We start from the raw sequence: 18,234 nt of genomic DNA on the forward strand, positions 1-18,234 counted from the left end.
AGTAAAAGTAGATTATTGTCTCTTGCTTTAGCAAATTGCATTAGCTTGTGAATCTGCGGGATTTTCTACATCTAGATAGACTTCCAACTCGAATTTACTGAGCCAACTAAGTCAACTTAACTTAGTTAATTGTTACACGATTGTATGAGAATAGAATTTCGATGTACTTCCTAATTTAATTCAAGAACAAATTAAATTAGGCTTTCTTGTTGTTATTTTTAACACTCCCTCTCAACAAGAAAGTGATTATCTACTACCCCGATCCTGTCTCTATGAAACTTGAATTTGCATCTTGACAAGGCCTTTGTCAAAATATCTGCATCTTGCTCCTCTATGGGAATGTACTCCAGAAACATGATTCTCCTCTGCACACAATCTCGAAGATGATGATACCAGATGTCAATATGCTTGGACTGATCATGAAAAAATAGATTCTCATAGAGTTTCATACAACTTTATTTGTTACAGTAAATCAATTTTGGATCCATCTGATGACCAAACAAACCAACAAGAATCTTCCTCATCTAGGTAGCCTCACAAGTTGCTGACTAGAATCCATTTACCTTCCTCCTGAAATGAGTGCAATTGATCTCTATTTCCTGTTGTACTAAGAAATGGTTGTTTACCCAATACTAAAGATCCCACTTGACGTGCTCTTCTTGTCGAATGGACTCCCTTCCCAATCTACATCAGTGAATCCTTGAATATTCACTCCCTTTGTCTATTTGTACCAAATACCAAACTGAGTGGTGCCTTTGAGGTATCTCAACACATTTTTGGTTGCCTTCCAATAAATTTTGGTCAGCTTAACCATATCTTAACCAAGTTGGTTAACTGCATAACATATGTCTGGTCATGTGTTCACCAAATACATGAGTGAACCCACAAGTTGCCTATAAATAGCAGCCTCCACTACTTCACTGGAAGTAGCATCCTCCTTCCTCGAGTTACCAGCTAGATGAGTCTCCATGGGTTTACTTCTCTCCATGTTGAACTTCTTTCGTATCTCATTAACATACTTTCCCCGAGAGACAAACAGTTCCTCATCTCCTTGCCATACTTCCATCCCTGGAAAGTAGTGCATGAGCCCCAAGTCATTCATTTCAAACTATCTTGCAAGATCCTCTTTGAAAGACTTGATTAGCTTATCATCACCTGTCAAAATCAAAGCGTCGACATTTAAAACAATAATCAACAATTTACCTTCAACCACAATATGGTAAAGGTTCACATCTACTTCACTTTTGGTGAAGCCCAACCCAGTGAAATAGCTATCGATCCTGGTGTACCAAGCATGAGGTACTTATTTCAGTTCATATAGCACTCGCTTGAGTCTACACACATGCGACTCTCTGTTGAAGGTCTCAAATCCTTTAGGCTACTCAATAGATACCTCTTCCTCAATCATGTTGTTATGCTCTTAACCTACAAAAGATACCCAAATACAGAATATGCAAAGAAGATACCCAGAACATAGAATAGTGAGAGACAACAGCAAATATTATATTATTCAGAAAGCAATGATCACTAGCCTCTTCGAGGGGGCAACCTCCAATAGAGAAGAGCTGGATACAGAAATAAGACACGGTGCTACTCGCAGGGAGTCTCTATCCTTTATATATGACTCATACATGCAATACCATGGATCAATACCATGGGTTTTATTAATACCATCTATCTAATACCATGGCCCATTTGCAACTAACTGTGGTCCCGTCATAAATTGCGGGTTAACCACTTACAATTATTAATATGGGCTTTATTGACTCTTTACTATGACTCGATCCCACTACATAAATAAGGGGGTTAGGGTGGGACCCTAACACATGTCATCGAGGAATGTTGTCTTTACATCCATTTAATGTATCTTCCATCCCATCTACGCTGGCAATGCTAGAATGGATTTGATTGATGAGTACCTTGCTACAGGAACAAAAGTCTCATTGTAATCAATCCCCTCCACTTGAGAGAACCCTTTGGCCACAAACCTGGCCTTGTGTTTCTCCACACTGCCATCAACTACTTGCTTTACCTTGTAAATCCATCTGGAACTCACCACTAACTTGTGTGCCAATATTCGAACCACTTCCCAAACACTGTTGTTGGGATAGGGTCCCCTAGGGTCAATTTTGGGGCAAAAAGCCAAAGTTTTATTGTAAAGAATGTAAAGTCTCCGTAAAATATGGCCACGGAGTGCGTAGATGGTAAAGTGTCATAAAGGCTTTACCCTTTTGTTATGTAAGTTGTGTCGGCTGGTATAGACCTACCCATGGTCCGCTGACCATGGGATTGTATAAAAAGGAGATTCTTAGAGAGTCTACAACATAGATAGATAGTAACTAAGGAAAATGAATGTAATGGGTCAATAGAAGAAAGAGCGAAGAAGTCTTAGAGTAGAAGAGAGGCTCTGCAACTATGTGCACAGAGGCCTAGAGTAGAGTCTGCAGCTGAGAGCACGAACCCCTGCAGCTAAGTGCGCAGGGAAGTCTTTAGTCTGTAAGAAGAACTGAAGTATCAATAAAGAGATTATCCTCGAAATATCTGTGTTTTTTCTATCTATTTATGTTATGAATGAATGTGCTATTATGTTATGACAAATGATGGGTTTATGAATTAATATTGTATTTATGTGTGATTTCACATGCTTTAAATTGTCATATGAACGCCAGTATAATAACTATTTACGCGAAGAATATCTTGGTGCATGTTAATGTTATCAAACAGTTAAGCTGATCTAGGTAAATACAGAACTAAGGGTAATTACAGAGGCGTGTAAGCGGTTGATTCACCTGTTTAGGGTCCGCAAAAGATAGTCGTAAACCTTCGCAGAGGTATAGAATCTGATTAAGAGAAGTTATATTGATAAGCCCTTGGGGCTTATCAATCTGCACGAATGCAGGTTTAGGGAATCAAATGACATCACACTCATCTCTGGGTATGAAAACTTGGTTCCAGCATCCCCCCATACTACTTCGGGTGAAACTTCAGTCCGCGCTCCGCAGGTTGTTGCTAAAAGGGCCAGTAGTGTAGGGATTTGTTTGGAAAAATTAACTCTCAACCTGGGTCAGGACCCACTAAGGAAACAAATGGTTCCGTTTCTAGGATTGGTGATCCTCACTTAAACAGGAACGCAAAAAATTACAGAGATAACCATAAACATAGATATGCAGCAGAAATAATACTTCATTTCATTAATGTAAAATATTGAAATATGCTTACAAACAGTAATGGAAATAAACTAGCTAGGGCGATGGTAGCTTATCTCTGAGAAGAGATGTGGTGGCTACATGCCTCTGAATTATGTTACAATGAGGCTCGAAGGCCTATTTATTGTTGAGAAACAATGGAAAACCCTTAACATTCCAAAACCTAACCCTAGAAGATGAAACGCCAAACTGTGGGCCCCGTTTGGGTAAATTGGTACACAAACTTCCCGGGGTCGTAACTTTGGCATACGATCTCCGTTTGATGCGTATAATAGCCCCAAATTTCCCAAAAAACATTGTTTAGGGCCTCAAAACGGCTCCAGAAGTTCAGGACCCAAAAAACTGCTAAAAATAGTAAGTTGTGCTACAATTAAGGAAACTGAAAATGCTGAGAGAAACAATGGTGGGGGTCCAAGTGGACTTGGCAGGTGGCCACCAATATCCACCTGGATCATTCCTCCCCTGTAGGAAGAAATGGTACCCATTGCGTTGAGTTCCTCCATGAGATGAGGACACTTTTGCTGAACTTGTTCCCTGGTGAGCCACTTGCCCTACTGAAGGAGTTGGCCTGCTTTGACAACTCGATACAGTTGGATATTCTGCAGGTGAGAGTTCTTGAACTGTGTGTCCATGATCCGATCAGTTGCAGCTTGTTCCATGCAATCTGGATTTAATTTTGTGGGTGTGAGCTGTTCTGCAATGTCGGATGTGTCTAGCAATGGTGGAAAGTATGGCCGAAGGTGGTCCACATTGAACACTGGGTGCAGGCCAAGGAATGGGGGAATGCTGAGCTCAAATGAATTATCTCCCATAGCCTTAATAATGGTGTAAGGACCATATCGGAGTGGTCTCAGTTTCCGATAGGCTCCAGTAAGGCGTTCCTTTTGCAAATGCAACCAGACTTTGTCGCCCACCTGAAACTTGTGTTGCACCCGATGTTGATCATGTCGCTGCTTGTACTTGGCATTTGATTTCTCCAGAATGTCGTGGACCTGCTGGCAAATATGTTGGATGTGCTCAATGAAGCTGGTGGCCTTCTCTGTTTCGGACTGGACATGAGCTGGATTTATGTGAGTAGTTGCAAGTGGCATGGCCACATCAATGGGGCATAGTGGCTGGAATCCCAAACCCACCTGAAAAGGGCTATGGCCAGTGGAGTTGTGAAGAGCTCGGTTGTAGTTGTGCTGAACATAGGGGAGGCTCTCGTCCCATGTGCGTGGATGCTTTGAGTTATACATGCGTAGAATGTGCACAATCATCCTATTGACAACCTCTGTCTAGCCATCAGTTTGAGGATGGAAGGCTGTGGACTTCATGAGTTTGGTGTCCAGCATTGACCAGAGACTAGACCAAAATGTGCTGAGGAACCGACTGTCCCGATCTGAGATGATAGACTGTGTGATCCCAAAGTGCACCCACACTCGTTCAAAGAAGAGTTTAGCAGTGGCTTCTACTGTGATATTCTTCTTGCAGGCCGCCATAATGGCCATCTTCGAGAACCTGTCGACGACCACAAAAACACAGTCATTTCCATGCTTAGTGGAAGGAAGGCCTGACATGTAATCCATGGAGATGGATTCCCAAGGTTGACTAGTGGTAGGCAACGGGGTATAGAGGTTGTGCTTCTTGATGGTCGGTTTGGCAATGGCACAGGCAGTACATGATCTGATGTACTTCCAAAATCCTATTGAAGATTCGGCCAATAGAAATAATTATACAGTACTGCCACTATTTTCTCGACCCCAAAATGCCCAGCAACCCGACTGTAGTGTGCTTCCCAAATCATCTTGGCACGCTCACTTGAAGGAACACAAAGGTGACCCAGGTGGCATAACAGGGCATCCTGGAGGTGAAAATCTGGAACATGCCGACCCTCCAAGAGTGTCTGGTATGTGTGGCCGAATTCTAGGTCTCTTTTGTAGAGAAGTGGCCAATCAGAAGTCTCGTGCCCACAAGAGTTGAGCACGGTGGTTAACACCATGATCGGTGGTCAACTGAGGCAATCTGCAACATTATTGGTGTTGCCCTTCTTATACTTGATATTCAAGTGGAACTGTTGCAGATATGTAGACCACTTCTGATGGCGATCATTCTGCAATTTCCCTTGGGTTTGTATGAACTGCAAGGGTCGGTGGTCTGTGTGGATGACCGTTTCCTTCCCCAAAATGTAATGCTTCCATTGTCGACAGGCCTGCACAATGGAATACATCTCTTTATCATAAGTGGAGTACTTCCGGACTGTGTCTGAAAGTGTTTCATTGTGATATGCCACTGGATGTCCATGTTGAGTGAGGACTGCCCTAATAGCATAGTCAGAGGCATCTGTCTCGACCTCAAATGGTTGTTGTAAATCTGGTAACGCGAGCACTGGTGCCGTGCAGAGGCGATCCTTCAACTCTATGAATGCCTTCTGTTGAGATTCAGACCAAAAGAATTTTGCTTTCGCCCCTCCCTTGGTGACTTGACTCAAGGGCCAAGTAATATGAGAAAACCCCAACACGAACCTGCGGTAGAAGTTGGCAAGACGTAGAAAGCTGCGGAGCTCTGTTAGAGTGGTTGGAGATGGCCAATCCCGAATGACTTGGATCTTGGCTGGATCCACATGCACCCTCTATTCATCAATGATGTATCCTAGATACTGAACCTGGGTCATGCCAAAAGTGCATTTCTCCAAATTGGCACATAGCTTGTGTTGCCGCAGTGTTTGGAGAACCTGTCGGATGTGGTGGAGGTGCTCTTCCCAACTCTGGCTGAAGATCAGAATGTCATCCAAGTATACTACTACAAATGAGTTGGTGAATGGCCGCAAGATGTCATCCATTAGCCTCATGAAGGTTGCAGGAGCATTCGTCAATCCGAAAGGCATAACCAACCATTCGAAAAGGCCCTCCTTGGATTTGAAGGCAGTCTTCCACACATCAGAGGGTTCGATTGGTACCTAGTGATATCCTGAATTCAGATCGATCTTGCTGAAATATTTCACCCCCTTTAGTTGGTCCAGGAGGTCATCAATCCGCAGAATCGGGTACCTATTACGGACAGTGATCTTGTTCAGCGCCCGATAGTCAATACAGAGTCTCCACGTCCCATCCTTCTTCTGTACCAACACAATCGGGCTCCCACAAGGTGATGAACTTGGACGGATGTGACCTTTCTGCAGGAGCTCCTGAATCTGCCTCTTGATTTCATTGTTCTCCAGAATGCAGCGCCGATAAATTGGTCCATTGGGTAGCGGCACACCTGGGGTCAGATAGATGGAGTGCTTGACCTGACAGTGCAGAGGAACCCCTGCGGGGGAGGTGAAGATGTCATCGTACTCCTCCATGACCTTGTCCATCTGTAGTTGTCGTGCGGAGGGGCCCTGTCTGGAGGCTGCGGCCACCGTCTTCTTCTTTCCTTGAGGGCGTATCATCAGGAAAACAAATTTCTCGGTTTTGGAAATGAGCTTACTGCATTGTTTTGCAGTAATCAAAGAGATGGTGGTAGGTGGTGCTACCTCTGGTATCCTGTACAACTTATTTCCCAATGTAATAATAAAAGCACGGGGCCTTGATTCATACACAGCATGTCGCTTCCACAAGTATGGTTGCCCTAATAATACATCACAAACTTCAAGGGGAGCAATGTCACACAATACCTCATCCGTGAAGGGCTTGATGTTGTATGGAAGGCGACACTGCTGGCTCACGCGAAGATCTCGTCCTTGGTGAAGCCACTGGATGGTGTACGGTTGTGGATGTGTTATGGTCGGTAAGCCCAACTGCTTCACGACCTCTGCCGAAATGAGGTTCTTTTGGCTCATGCTATCAACAATGAACTGTATCGGGGAGCCCTTTACCCACATTTGGGAGTGGAAGAGATGCTCCTCCTCCTCTGGATCTTCGAGTTCATTTTTCTAGATCTTGGCGGTAGCAATAGTGGCGTTGGGATCCGCATCAACGATCTGCTTCCATTTTTCATTCCCCTTGTCGGGTTCTGACTCAGAGTCAGAACATGCATCTAATTCTAAAACCTTTAGCTCAGCCACCAGTGACTTCTTGGCCCGACACTCACTTGTGTTGTGAGTGGAACTCTTATGGAACTCACACCATTTTCCCGTGTCCTTTTTCGGCTTCGCGGCATTGTTCTTTGCTTGCAGCTTCAGCGGGTTGTCTTGGGCTGCCCCGCCTTGGCTTTGTCCTTTGTGGTTTAGGGGCTCCTTTCCCCTGCTTTGGATTCGCAGATCCAAAGTCTCGCTTCTTTTGTTTAAACTTCTGCTCGACCTTGACAGCATATCGGTATGTTGTGCCAAGCGAGGAGATGTTCAGGAATTGTATTTCTTCCTGGATGTACTTGTGCAGGCAGCCGCGGTATTTGAGTATCAAATGCTGCTCCGAATCCTTGATACCCAACTTTGTGCGAAGGGTATGGAAAAGATTGGTGAACTCCGACACGTCTTGGTCCCTTCCCTGCCGCAGCATGGTCCACTTTATGTATTCATCCTCATAGCTTCTGACAGGGTAGTACTACTCCTTGATGGCATCCCGGAATGAATTCCAGGTGGGTGCGGCTGAAAATAGTGAGCTAGTACTTTCATCCTTCTGCTCGCAGTAGCTTTCCCACCAGTCCTTGACGTGGGGGGCTGCTTTGAGAAGAGCGAAGACAATATTTTCCCGACTCGAAAATTCATGAACAGAAAAATAACCCTCTAGCAGATTTAACCATTTATCTACGGCATCTACGTCTATTTGACCCTCGAATATGGGGATTTCAATATTAACTTGTACCTTAAAGGGCGTGGTATTTCCAGAGTAGCTGCTGGAATCCGATGCGTCGCTTCTGGGTAGCCACTGAAGGATCTGGGAAAAGTTGTCCATCATCGCGTTCCATTGTCGCTCGAGGGCTTCTTCGAGCAAGATTTTGATAGGATCTCCTACCCCCTCATCTTTCTTCTCATCCACCATGGGAGGCCGTCGGGATTTGCAAGGCTGGTCTTGCAAAGGTTCGACCAGTTCAAGCCCTAACTCCTTATATCCCGACCTTGTTGGGGACATGCAAAGAAAAACAGAGAAAAATGCAGACCGCTCTGATACCACTGATCCAGACTTAAACAGGAATGCAACAAATTACAAAGATAACCATAAACACAGATATGCAATGGAAATAATACTTCATTTCATTAATGTAAAATACTGAAATATGCTTACAAACAGTAATGGAAATAAACTAGCTAGGGCAATGGTAGCTTATCTCTGAGAAGAGATGCGGTGGCTACATGCCTCTGAACTATGTTACAATGAGGCTCGAAGGCCTATTTATTGTTGAGAAACAATGGAAAACCCTTAACATTCCAAAACCTAACCCTAGAAGATGAAATGCCAAACTATGGGCCCCATTTGCGTAAATTGGTACACCAAATTCCCGGGGTCATAACTTTGGCATACGATCTCCGTTTGACGCGTACAATAGCTCATTAGAAAGATCTATCCGAGCACTACCACCTTGGGAGGCAACATCGGTCCATGTACCCATGTTGCCCTAGATTTCCCAAAAAATGTCGTTTAGGGCCTCAAAATGGCTCCGGAAGTTCAGGACCCGAAAAACTGCTAAAAATAGTAAGTTGTGCTACAATTAAGGAAACTGAAAATGCTGAGAGAAACAATGGTGGGGGTCCAGGTGGACTTGGCAGGTGGCCACCAATATCCACCTAGATCAACTGGGATCTACATAAAGAGATGTGTGATGTTGCATCATTGGAATCCAACAAAGAAAGAAATTGAGGAGTGGTTGGATAGCAAGATCCACAAATTTGCAGTGCAAGAAAACAGGAATCCGCGATTGACGAAAGAATAGTGGTTGGACAGGTATTTGTACATAGAGATACACGAAATTTTCTTATGTTCCTTCCTGGTCGAGCTATACGAGTGGATTGCTAAATTGACAGACAGCCAAGGAAGGGGGAGGCTTAATGGTCCAATAGTGTGGACTCTGGAGCTAGTGCGAAGATTGGAAGCCTTTGAAGATAAGATCGCGCGCTATCAATCACTGGCTTGATCATGTCATCAGAGGATTTGTGACAAATTTCGCAATCGATACCTCGGTTAGCTACAACGAAGTAGAGTGGCGCTTCTTCAAGGGACCACGAGGTAAGTATTTGAGATCTTTGAATACTTGGATTAAAATGCTCTTGTGTGAAAAGCGGGTTATGAAATTACCTTGATCTTTAGAGCTACGCGAAGTGGAAAGTTATTTAGGGATAGAGGGAGAATAAGCCCTAAATATAGCCCACTAATTGAGCCTCTGAGTGACGACGAAGGAGCAGCACAGGCTTCACTACAGAGCGTTGTCTAGTTAATAAGGAAAGGGTTTCCGTGAATACCTCACCCGCCCACACCACCTCCATCTTCACCTCCACAACATACACCTTCACCCACACCACCTCCACCTCCACCACCATTCAATATGGCGAATGCAGTGAAGTTTCCCATTTTCAAGGGCTTGGGAAATGAGGACCCGAACTAGTTTTGGTTCGTTGCGAAGGCCGTATGGATAGCCCAGAACATTACAGATGATCAGATGAAGAAAGCAACATTGGTTACTACTTTACAGGATTGTGCACTAACGTGGTACATTAAGTACTACACCGATAAACCGATAGCTGCATTGGAAGACATTTAGACTACGCTGAATAAGGAATTCAATTGGCCCAAGTCTGATGCGCAATCAATCATTGGATTCAAGGAAATCATGATGAAGTCAGGCGAGACACCCTGGGAGTTGGATCAGAGACTAAAATGAAATATTCACGAAGCTAACATGAATCTTACGGATGGGAAACACCGCAAATGGTTTGTAGCTTCGCTCTTGCCTCATTTAAGGGTTGCTTTATCACAGCAAAATATTGGGACCCAGGCAGAAGCCCTGGAGATTGCGATGAGACTGCATGAGACACTGATTCAAGATGTTTTTTTGGGAGCTCAACAGATTCACGCGGAGTTGCAGAATATTTGCCTAGAATTCCAAAGTCTGAAGAAGGATAGAGCGGCTCAGCCAGAGGTGCGTGAAGAATCCTGGTGTCTGAAATGTCAGAGCCAGGGGCATGACAAAGACCACTGCCCTGTCTTTGTGAATTACATTGCAGGAGTAGGGTCGATGCCTCTAAGGCTGGAAGCTCAAGCAGGTCTAAGTACAAGGCCCGTGCTATGGTGTGCTATTTGTCATGTAGCTGGAAAACATGTGATAGACAATTGTCACTTGCTGCAAAAATTTGTATAGGCACCGCAACATCTCTTCTGTAACTTATACAAATCAGTGGGTCACGATGAGTGCAACTGTCATAGCTATGCGTTAATGATGGAGAGAATGCCCGCATATCGTATGTAGACAAAAACTCGGCCTCCGGATCAAGGTGTTGGGGGAGAACAAGGAGGATATCAGGGGCGTGGACGAGGCCGAGGTGGAGGAGAACATGTGAGAGCTTGGGAACAAGTTATTTGCTACAATTGTGGAGGGTCAGGACACTATGCACAAGAATGTACGAACCTGACACGCCTGTCGTCCTGATACTTTACTCAGTTTGGCCACGTGACAGAAGACTGCCCTATATTAATAGCTAAGATGTGGGAAAAGGTGACGTAGCCGCAACAACCTAGCCAGAACCTGCAGATGATGAGGGCTAAACCCCGCGAAGAGGACCCTAATGTGAATATCGTGTTGCGAAGTGGAATGAAGACTGGCGAGGATAAGGGAAAGCAGCCTGAAGAAAGTGAATGGGTCCACAAAGCTCTAGAGAAGGAGGTTGGCTTTGATCTAGAGTGCACAAAAGAAACCTTCATGGAAGTGAAGAAAAGCTTCACTGAGGCTTCTACCTCAGGAAGTCAGGATAAGCAGTCTAAAGAAATGGACCCATCCATGCTTACTACCTTTTTGGAGACCTATATGAAGTTTCTACATGATAGCAAGGCCGTGAAAGGATTACAGGAGTTGATAAATAAATGTGCCGGTAAAGAAAATGCTCCTGAGGGACCGTGCGTGGTCAGGAAAATTGGTAAACATAAGGCAAGAACAGGGCGTGAGATGAGGCTCACTGCGCAAATAGGAGAGTATGAAATGGACCAAATTATTCTGGATCTTGGGTAAAATGTGAATGTTTTGCCTAAACAAACATGGGATAAAATGGGGAGACCTGCGCTGCAGTAGTCTCTGATCCAATTGAGTATGGAAAATCAGCAAAAGATTATTCCCATGGGGAGATTGCATGGAGTGACAGTAGATATTGAAGGCGTGAGTGCGTTGGCTAATTTTGAAGTGATAGAGATTGTCGATGATAGCTGTTGAAAAGTGTACAACAAGAAATGCTTGTTGAGAATGCAACAAGATGATGGAGCTTAGTGGAAAGGAGTCGCCTTCACTAAGTGGGCCCACAGGCAAATTATGGCGCAAGGTCTATTTTTGGATCACAGCAGGAGTGACCACAGCAGGAGTGATCACAGTAGGAGTGATCACAGTAGGAGTGATCACAACAGGAGTGATCACAGTAGGAGTGATCACAACAAGAGTGATCAGAGTCTATTTTTAGACTGCTAATCAAAAATAGAAAAGTCAAATATTATTGTCTCATAATAATATTTAGACTATAAACTTTATCTTATCCTCTTGGAGCACTTCAGTTTGAGCTACAGATGTGGCACATGCAGCTGACAGAAGGAAATACGTTTTCTTATGTGTTAGTTGAGCTATTGCATGCAGGACATCAATTAGAACTCGTGGTTGAGTTCTGTAGAGTTTGATGAGCAGTTAATGGAGTTGTGTTCAGTTTGACTTAGTTGAACTAGTTGTATTTAGTCTAACTGATCAATAGACTAAGTGATGAGTTGTGTGAATTAGTTATTAATTAATTCACTAATTATTAACTCATAATTCAACTGAAGAATACATCAGTTAACTCAGTGCATGTACAGTTCAACAGGGACAGGTGTTAGAGGTTGAGATTGCTATCAGTTGTGCATGAGATTGTGCACATGCATGGAATTGAGTTATGCCAATGATCTCTGCGTGGTGTGGGCCAATACCAAGTGAAATATAGCTTGTGCTCACATGATTTATAGTGTGGGTGATTTTCACAAGGTAAATAGGAGTTTGGATCAGCCATTCTCATTCATTCTCTTGCAGGATTGTGCAGTGGAGGCAGGAAAGCAGCAGAGGAGATTTGGAGATCAGATCTGAGCTGTATTGTGTGTAACAGGTGGAGATAGTTCTGGATACTTGTGAGGAGTATTGTACTATGTAATGTTACATGTTCTCAATTATTAATATACAGATAGTGTGGGGTTTTCAGCTGTAAGCTTTCCCCGGGTTACACACTGTGTTAATGTGTGCATGCGATTGATGTTTCATTGTTTTTAATGCTGCTAAATTGATGATCAACGTAGAGGAGATTATGTATTGTGCATGTATTCTGAAATAGTGTATAATCGGTATAATCTCTGTGAATATGTGTCATATTATTCAAAATTTCTACATGGTATCGGAGTTTTTGATCATCAGATCTACTATTCAGAAAGTGTTTACATTTATTTCTTCAGGCAAAGTCTTTAATCGGGCCAGGTAGCCTCTGGATTCATCCTTCTTTTGGAAGGTGAGATATCCGGTGAATGCCCACATAGTCGATCTCTGTACAAGAAATACTTTGTTCTCACGAATTCTAGATTAGAGGCGGTTGAGTTGTTGAGCTGGTGGAATTCGAATTTGCAACAGTGTTTTCTTGGTGTCAAAGTTGAAATGTATTTCAACGGATTGCGATTGGAGTATACCCTTGAGGGCAGCTCAAACTATATTGCATGGAAGGACAGGATGGAGGCGGTATTAGATGATAATGGGTTGAAGGAGTTCATAGATGCAGATGTCCCAAAACCTACTGATGCTGCTCAGGTTGGGGATTGGCAAAAGAAGACAGCAAAGTTTCAAAGGATTCTATTGGAGGGCATGAGGGATCACATTGTGTCCAGCCTCCATGGAAAGGCTTCTCCATATTTGATGTGGAAAGCATTGACAGATCTATTCCAAAGCAAGAGCAACCAGAGGAAGTTGGCGCTCAAGGATAAACTCAGAAACATTAGGTGTGAGAATGGAGACAGTATGCCCCAGTATCTCACGAAGTTCACCCAATGCCGGGATGAGCTGGGAAGTGTGGGGGTAACTGTTGAGGATGAGGATATGGTGAGTCTAGCACTCCTTGGCCTTCCTAAGAGTTAGCATAGCTACCAGGACTCAGTGAATGGAAGGGAGAAATTGCGAGGATGGGAGAGACTTTGGTCGGATCTTGTGCAAGAGGAGATTAGACAGCACACCAGAGACAGTTCTTCATCTATGCATGATGAGGAGAACTGTGCCTTAGCGAGTAAGGTGAAGAAGGGGAATGTGAAGGGTTCTCTTTCCAAATCCAGTTCTTCCAATGATGGGAAGAAGGTTGACAAGTTGAAGGTGAGATGCTTTTGTTGTCATGAGTTGGGCCATTATGCTACTAATTGCCCAAAGAAGAATTCCAAGAAGGGATCCGGGGAAGGATCTGAAGGTGAGGCACTTGCTTCACAGTTTGAGTTGGATTTCACACTCTTCGCATGCATGGTTTCATCCATGGTGGGAAGTGGTTGGTTTCTTGACAGTGGAGCTTCTTTCCACATGACCGGTAACAAAAGTTTGTTCAGTACTTTGGAGGAGAAAGATCTCCAGATACTCATAGGGATGGGTAATGATGAGAAGGATAGTGTCTCAGGTGTAGGCACGGTTATTTTTCATAGGGAGCATGGAGCTCGCCTTACCTTGACCGATGTCAAGTATGTACCAGGACTGAAGAGAAACTTGGTGTCAATCGCTATGCTGGAAGACAGAGGCTATGATGTAGTCTTCATTGAGGGAAAGGTTTTCCTTAGACACATCATCACTAGACAGGTGAAGCAGATTGGTTCACGGGTCAAGAACCTGTATGCTCTTGAGGTTCAAGATGCATGCAAAGCCTTGAGCAACAAGGCAACTGATGGAGACTCGGTGGTTGAGAGGGAGGGTATATTACCTCTCAACATGTAGAGCCAGAAGAAGTCTCAGACGATTGTGGAGGAGCCACGATTGGTGCAGCAGCTTCAGGAGGTTGTGGAGCAGCCACAACAAGGGAAGATGAGAGGAGATCGAGTAGAGACATCTACTCATGCAGAGACCTCCAGTAGGGGGAAACTTCGAGCCAGGTGGGCTGAGGGATCGCATGCAGCCATACCTCCAGGTAGGAGGTGGGGTGATGTGGATTGATCATCCCAAGGAGGAGGGGTAGGATCCTTGAGGTACCCAACCTCTTGGATGAGACCTTGCTACAGGAGCCCCAATGTGTAGAAGCAGGAACTGACTGATTGGGTAGAGACAGATGCGGATAGAGCAGCAGAGAGAGCGACGGTGCAGGGAATCCCAGGACAGCGCATAGCATGCAGGCTGCAGCAATGCAAGAGGCACAACTGTTTTGCACAGTGCTAGGTGGCACAGAGAGGTGTGCAATGGTGCAAGATGCATGGAGATTTTGCAGTAGCGCAGATGTCAGAGAGGGATCACTTGTCAGCAGCAGGTAGAGCTTCAGCATCAGAGTATGTTCCTAGCCCAACAAAGTGGTTAGTTGGGAGTGTTTTTGTTCCAAGTGTTGTTGGAGAAAATTGGACTGGGCAGATGTGTTGCATGCAGAACATTCCAGAGTTACAGGATCAGGTTTGAGAGGAAGCCTTTCTTGTTGAGAGGGAGTGTTGAAAAGTGTGCAACAAGATGATGGAGCTTACTGGAAAGGAGTTGCCTTCACTAAGTGGGCCCGCAGGCAAATTATGGCGCAAGGTCTATTTTTGGATCACAGCAGGAGTGACCACAGCAGGAGTGATCACAGCAGGAGTGATCACAGTAGGAGTGATCACAGCAGGAGTGATCAGAGTCTATTTTTAGACTGCTAGTCAAAAATAGAAAATTCAAATATTATTGTCTCATAATAATATTTAGACTATAAACTTTATCTTATCCTCTTGGAGCACTTCAGTTTGAGCTACAGATGTGGCACATGCAGCTGACAGAAGGAAATATGTTTTCTTATGTGTTAGTTGAGCTATTGCATGCAGGACATCAGTTAGAACTCATGTGGTTGAGTTCTGTGGAGTTTGATGAGCAGTTAATGGAGTTGTGTTCAGTTTGACTTAGTTGAACTAGTTGTATTTAGTCTAACTGATCAATAGACTAAGTGATGAGTTTTGTGAATTAGTTATTAATTAATTCACTAATTATTAACTCATAATGCAACTGAAGAATACATCAGTTAACTCAGTGCATGTACAGTTCAACAGGGATAGGTGTTAGAGGTTGATATTGCTATCAGTTGTGCATGAGATTGTGCACATGCATGGGATTGAGTTATGCCAATGATCTCTGCGTAGTGTGGGCCAATACCAAGTGAAATATAACTTGTGCTCACGTGATTTACAATGTGGGTGATTTTCACAAGGTAAATAGGAGTTTGGATCAACCATTCTCATTCATTCTCTTGCAGGCTTGTGCAGTGGAGGCAGGCAAGCAGCGGAGGAGATTTGGAGATCAGATCTGAGCTGTATTGTGTGTAACAGGTGGAGATAGTGCTAGATACTTGTGAGGAGTATTGTACTATGTAATGTTACATGTTCTCAATCATTAATATACAGATAGTGTGGGGTTTTCAGCTATAAGCTTTCCCCGGGTTACATACTGTGTTAATGTGTGCATGCGATTGATGTTTCATTGTTTTTAATGCTGCTAAATTGATGATCAACGTAGAGGAGATTATGTATTGTGCATGTATTCCGAAATAGTGTATAATCAGGATAATCTCTATGAATGTGTGTCATATTATTCAAAATTTATACAATAGCAATCCCTACCCTGCCCTCCTTGGGATCGACTGGGCTATTGACATGAATGGGGTGATCAATTTGAAGAAGCAAACAATGTCATTTGAGAGGAAATCGCTCGCGTAGTAGTACCTCTGGACCCTACAGAAGGAACATGTTATACTGAATTGGTCCGCGATTATGAAAGTGACGATGATTTGGACCAAATCTACAAAATAACAGCGCGAGAGAAAGATTGGGTGAATTCGACCGCCAATGGATGCATTACATGGGACTGTGAAAGTTCCAGTACATCAGATTCGGATGAGGAGTTCGAACACTGGCAGAATAGGTTGCTCGAAGTATCTGCACTGCATTGTAACATGATGACTAAATCGTTGCATTGTGTATCATCAGAGGTAAGGAGTTTTCCTTATTATGATGGTCTAGATGACGTAGATTAATTTTTGGATGCATTTGAAAGGGAAGTGCCTGAGAAGCACCGTTTCCAAGCCTTGGATTTGGCACTGCGCGCTACGCCTGCAAGATGGTGGGGTACACATAAAGACAATTTTGATGGATGGCGAAAATACAGAAGAATGATGAGGGTGCGGTTTGGTCACCCAAAATTACGATTGGTAGAGAAATATGATGGGAGGAGCGATCTGCGCAATCACTTAGCAAAATGGACTGATGCTTATGGAACATAGTTGCAACCGGAGTGGGTGCAATTGTTTTGTCACACTTTCGACGTAATACCAATGAATTGGTACTTGGAAACATAGCTCCACCACAACACAGATGAATGGGATATTTTGAGATAGGGATTCGTGATGACATTCAGCTTTGAGGATGGATTCGAGTGCATCGATGAAGCATTACAGGAGGTCAAGGCATCAATCTTCATAATCCCGCAGGATCCGTTGGATTTGATTCAACCAGATTGGACCACCCAGCTGCGCCATGCACCGGAATGCTACAATGTGATTACTAAAGAAGAAGAGGAGGATCCAAGGAACATTAATATCCTAGATGCAAAAGGTCACCATGAAGTTGAGGGGCTGCAGATAGAGAATCAAGATATCACAGTGCCATTGAAAACTAGACAAGTGAACATTGGAACAGAGGTGGAGCCGTGTTGGGTTGTGTTGTATTATTTCCACGACTAGCCCCCCTTCATTGCGCCGATTGCGTAGTAGGGGGGTCACAGGGGGAGTGGCAACCCCCCTTGTCCGGGGGGTTTGAGGGGGGCAGGTAGCCCCCCTCTACCGGGTCCGGGGTAGCGCCCCGGGGAAATTTTTTTTGGACCCTATATTAGGTTGGGCAGACCTACCTATGGTTTTGTGCATGGTTTTCAGTCCATGGTTTTGGACGTGATGGTTTTTGGTCCATGGTTTTGCATGCGATGGTTTTCAGTCCATGGTTTTGGACGCGATGGTTTTCGGTCCATGGTATTGGATGCATCGGCATGTATAATATGTATTGTAACATTGAATGGAACATAATGAAAAATCAAGCTGGTAGTCCTGATTTTGGGATCTAGGGGAAATCTCTATGTATATTTGTTTTATGTGTTATGCTCTCGTATCGTTTATTTTATGTTCTTAGAATTTGTATGCAGGTAATTTCTGTATGGGTTTAAAACCTACAAGCCGAAGTTTGTGAAGATAGAGGAGAATAGGTAGCTGCTCTTGAGCCACAATAGAAGGTTAAAATAAGGAGTCCCAGACTGATAACTGTTCTTCCTCATTAGACTCAAGAAATTATATGAGATAAACAGCTTCTATGCCCATATTTCTTTAAGCCGAAGACATCCTCAAATGAACCTATAATTGAGGGACTACTGGGATGATGCTACGGTCAATAAGGCTGCTGAGTTACTTTGCGAGTACCAGGATTTGTTCCCTACAAATTTTTCAGACTTGAAGGGGATAATAGGTGATTTAGGAGTGATGAAAATAACGTTGAAACTAGATGCGAAGCCTGTGAAGCAGAGGCCATATCACCTTAATCCTAAGTATAAGGAAAAGGTTTGCTTGGAGTTGGACAAGATGTTGGCAGCGGGTATTATTGAACCAGTGGAGGAGTCCGATTGGGTAAGTCCTATGGTAGTTTAGGAAAAGAAGCAGAAGGATGAGATAAGGATTTGTGTAGATCTCAGGAAGCTGAAC

The sequence above is a fragment of the Pinus tabuliformis genome, chromosome 4_2 (assembly GCF_031772625.1).
Source record: "Pinus tabuliformis cultivar Carrire ecotype Pingquan chromosome 4_2, CPIR1, whole genome shotgun sequence".
NCBI classification, from domain to species: Eukaryota; Viridiplantae; Streptophyta; class Pinopsida; order Pinales; family Pinaceae; genus Pinus; species Pinus tabuliformis.